Source organism: Crocuta crocuta, unplaced genomic scaffold (genome assembly GCF_008692635.1).
Source record: "Crocuta crocuta isolate KB4526 unplaced genomic scaffold, BGI_CrCroc_1.0 scaffold408, whole genome shotgun sequence".
Lineage (NCBI taxonomy): Eukaryota > Metazoa > Chordata > Mammalia > Carnivora > Hyaenidae > Crocuta > Crocuta crocuta.
Genome location: NW_027527444.1, coordinates 583,111 through 587,931, shown reverse-complemented (window position 1 = coordinate 587,931; position 4,821 = coordinate 583,111). Strand labels below are relative to the sequence as shown.

The following is a 4,821-nucleotide window of genomic DNA, read 5'->3' as shown; positions in this document are numbered from 1 at the left end:
GGGCGCTGCGGGACAGTCGATCCCTGAATTCGTGACCTTTAACGGCATGACCGTGCGGCCCCTCGCACAGCCTGGCACGGGCGGCAATCTGTGGCGGCTTCACTCTGGAGACGACAGTGCCACTGAGCGTAGCCTCTCGGGCCTTTCAAGGCAAGTGCAGCCTGGTGCAGTCACCCCCTAAATCCTTCTAACAAGAACGATACGTACTCTGTGGACTCAGAAGTTAAAACTTAAAATTGGAGAAACTCAGTTTTGACATTTTTCTGCCACGACTGGTTCATTTTAGTGGGAGAAATCCCTGGTCCCTGGTCCAGCTGTTTCCTAAGAGCATCGTTTGAGCGCCACATAAGGCCTTTATCTAACACTATGATTTCTGTGATTGTACCAGCCTATTTGGTTTTTGGTACTTTGGGGGGTTGACTGCTTTGCGGGGGGTCGGGGGGTGAGGGAGGGTAGTTTGTGTTTGGTTGGTTGGCAAGGGTGGGCAAGGACAGAATTGTGTCATTTTTTTTTCTTTAATACGATTATGGGTATCTAAAAGGTAAAAAGGCAACTCAATTAACATTCTTTTCACATGGTTAGTATTGCCCAATAGCTAAATTCCTGTATAAAACACAATAAAGACGTAAGGCATCCTCTTAGAACTAAGTGTTACCAAAGGTTTTGTAAGTAACCCATATTCATTTCACGTGACGTGTCTGATTTCTTAAATACTACCAATGCAGGCGAGTCTTGGTTTTCTTTATAATGGTCACATGTCTGCTTCTAGCAACATCAACACAAATAGGATTATTAACTGGATATATATTGATAAAATACAGCTAACCCCTGTATTAAAAATCTCAGCAGTAGTTAATTAAATCCAAATTTGTATAAAACCAGTGTCTAAGTATACAGCCCAAAGTTTTCCTTTTCTTACTGCAATCGACACACAGTGTTAGTGTCAGGTGTACAACACAGTGATTCGGTATCTTAACACGTTACAAACTGATCACCCCACTAGGTCTAGTTGGTACGTACCGTCTGTCACCAAACAAAGTTATTACAGTTTTATCGACTATATTCCCGTGGCTTATTAATTTTTTAACTGGAAGTTTGCACCTCTTAATCCCCTTCACCCATTTCTCGTGTCCCTTCACCCCCTCCCCCTCTGGCAGCCACCGGCTTGTTCTCTGTATCTGTGAGGATATTTCTCTTCTTTGATTTTTAGATCCTACGTATGAGTGAAATCCTAGAGTATTTGTCTTTCTCTGCTTTTTTCACTTAATTTCACTTTCTCTGACTTCTTTCTCTAGAATTTCACTCTAGGTCCATCCACGTCGTCACCTTTAAACGGGAACATTTGTTCATTCTGAGTAATATTCCCGCGCACGTGTGCATGCCACATTTTCCTTATTCATTCATCTACCGCTGGACATTTGGATGGCTTCCGGGTCTTGGCTGTTGTACACGATGCTGCAGCGAGTGTAGGGAGACGCATATCTTTTCGAATTAGTGTTTGGGTTTTCTGGTGGGCGGAGGAGGGGGTTCCAGGAAATTACCCAGAGCGGACCTGTGGGATCCTGTGGTAGCTCTGTTAATGTTTCGAAGACCCTCCGCACTCACCTCCGCGGTGGCTGCTCCAGCGTGCCTTCCCGCCAGCAGCGCACCAGGGCTCCTTGGTCTCCGCAGCCTCACAGCACCTGCTGTTTCTGGTGGTGGTGATTTTCGCCATCCCGACAGCCGAGACCTCCTTGCGGTCTGGGCTCGTATTTCCTGGCAGCGAATGATGTTGAACATCTTTCCAGATGTTTACTGGGGGCCGACTTTCCAGCTTCGTGAGCATGTTCATCTTTGGTTTGGTTCTTACCTCTGGGGTCTCCGTGGACTCCCGGGGGCCTAAGGAGGACTCTCCGTCCTGCCAGGTCAGGACCCGCGTCGTGGTCCGTCTTGGCCTGGCCTCACCTCCCCTGACCCCGGGCGTGCCCCGCGGAGCACTCCGTCCAAGCGCACGATCTCTGACTGCCTTCCCTCCTGATCGCGGACAGCTCCTCCTCGTCCGCTCTCTGCCCGCAAACTCCTCCGCCTGCCCAGGCTTTGATTCCTGCTCCCCTGACTCAGCGGGCCTGCCGTGTCCAGGCTGGGTCAGCCATCTGCACCACAGTCCAGGGAACGAGGTGGTGATCGTGCGGCTCGGTCTGCTTGCTTCCCTTCTCCCCGGGGGCGACGGTCCCACGCGGCCTGCTGTCTAATGTCTGACAACAGTCGTTTTATGTACTTCCTTCCGTTTTCCGTTATTTGCAGCTGGAGACAAAGTGTCGTGCCGCCTGCTCCATCACGGCTGCCTGTGCTCCATACCTCTGTGCACAGGATGTTTCCGGCTGCCGTGTGCATCTGGCCGTGGACTTTAACTTCAGTCTGTTGAGAGTTAACGCTGAACTTTCTGCATAAACTCTAGTTCCACTTAACCTGCCCTTATTTTTGTTTTAACCCGAACGGAGAATAAAAAGAAAAAGTGTTCATAGTTTCTTAAACCAACTGGCCCAGAGCCCCGTCCCTCACTGCCCTCTGGATCTGCGCTCTGCCCCACCCCCGCCCCGCACCTGCCATCTGCCGGACCCCCTCCTGCGTGGGTCATTCGGTCCTGTCTCGACGCTTCTGCCAAGATGGGCCGTTGCAGTTGTTGCTCAATGACACTGTCATTATTTCATCCTCATTCTGGAAGAATGCTGCTGCTGCTTTCTAGAAACCAAATTAATAGTTGATTTTAACACTTTCAAGATGCGCTTTCCGCACAGTGCTTCAGATCAGAAGTCTGTGGGCACGTTCAGCCCTGTGCAGAGTACGCTGTTTTTTTCCAGTTTCAGATTGTCCCTCTAACTCTGGGCTTCGCAGTAGCGGTGACGTGCCCGGGTTTGGTTTTCTTTGTATTTTATCCTGCTCCAGGTTTGCTGAGTTTCTGTGATCTCCTGAGTTGGCTTTTCACCCAATTGGGGAAGTTTCTGGCTGCTGTTTCTCCAGACATTTTTCCTGTCTCCTCCTGTCTCCTCTGGGACGTCAGACGTAGGAGGGTCAGACCACTTGACCACAGGGATTAGCATCATTGATCTGTCTCTCGTTTGCTAATTGCTAATTCTCTCTTGGGTGATCTCCAGCCTTGTTTTCCTACCTTATTCCTATTGAATTTTCAGTGAGCTGGGGAGCTTAAACCTGGAAGATTTTGTAGTGTCTTTGTAATGTTTTCTGTGGCTGATTTTCCACAAAATGGAAACGGAACTTTTAAACCATAATTTTCATGTATATGTTGGAAAGAACTTTTTTTTTTTTTAATGTTTTATTTATTTCTAGGAGAGGGAGAGAGACAGCGTGAGCAGGGGAGGGACATAGAGAGAGGGAGGCACAGAATCCGAAACAGGTTCAAGGCTCTGAGCTGGCAGTCAGCACAGAGCCCGACGCGGGGCTTGAACCCACGAACCGCGAGATCATGACCTAAGCGAAAGTCGGATGCTTAACCGACTAAGCCACCCAGGTGCCCCAAGAACTTTTTTTTTTTAACATTTATTTATTGTTGAGAGGGAGCGAGCCTGCGCACGAGAGAGCAGGAGTCGGGGAGGGGCAGAGAGAGAGGGAGACACAGAATCTAGCGCAGGCTCTTGGCTCTGAGCTGTGAGCACGGAACCCAACATGAGACTCAAACCCACGAACCACAAGATCATGACCTGAGCCAAAGTCGGATGCTTAACCGACTGAGCCCCCCAGGCGCCCCAAGAATTTTCCTTCTAGCGAGAGCCAAGGCCACTGCTGCTTGTCTCAACCCCTGTATTTACACAAGCATAGGTACTAGATACCTTTCTTTAACGGTTAAATCTTGTGCTCGAGACCGGTGGCCCCTGCTTCCCGAGCTTTCTGTAGCGCCTCGTGCAGTGTTACTCACACTTGGTGACACGTCTCCCTTCTCCCCTCCCTCTGAGCCGACCCGCGAGGTTCCTTCTCTTTCTTCCTCCTTGTAGTTCCTAATTGTGGGTATTTTCTAAAGCTGAGCCTTCGGCCGTCTCCTCTGCGTGGCTGCCCTTCCCGAACTTCCCGCCCTCCTCATCCTTGGCCCCTGCCAGTTGAAATTCCAGGCTTTCAGAATCCTACCCCCGGGTCACCGTAGTGATGGAGGGTTCCCCGCGTTAGTCTCCCTCTGACGGAATCAGGCACTATTTCCGCACTCCCATTAATGCCCGTATGGCAGCGTTTCTCAACTGGGAGCGATTTTGCCCCCTTCCCCCCTCCCCGGCCCCCATGTTTTGGACAACATCTGGAGATATTTTTGGTCATAGCTGGAAGGACAGGTGATTCTACTAGTGTCTGGCGGGCAGAGGCCGGGGATTAGAGCCTACAACGTGCAGGGCAGTCCCCACAACAAAGCCACTGAGCCCACGGTGCCAGGAGTGCCAGGCTGAGGGCGCTGTTACAGGGCATCTGAATTTCTTGCTAGACTTTGAGTTCTCTGAGGTAGAAGGTGGAGACTGTATCTCCCTCATCTTTGTATCTTTTTTTTAATGTGAACTGATTTTTTTCCTGCTCTTTTAATTTTTTGTAATGTTTTTGAGAGAGACAAAGTGTGAGCGGGGGAGGAGCAGAGGAGGAGGAGACACAGAATCCGAAGCAGGTTTCAGGCTCCGAGCTGTCAGCACCGAGCCCGACGCAGGGCTCTAACTCATGAACCGTGAGATCATCACCTGAGCTGAAGTTGGACGTTTAACTGACTGAGCCACCCAGGCTCCCCACTCATCTTACACACACACACACACACACACACACACACACACACACACACACACACACACACACACA

At 50.1% G+C, this 4,821-nt stretch overlaps 1 protein-coding gene across 1 annotated transcript in view; it reads left to right on the top strand.

Moving 5' to 3' along the window:
- Positions 1–4,821, top strand: part of PRKAG2 (protein kinase AMP-activated non-catalytic subunit gamma 2) — a 270,738-nt gene that overhangs the window by 247,857 nt on the left and 18,060 nt on the right. The window lies entirely within an intron of this gene.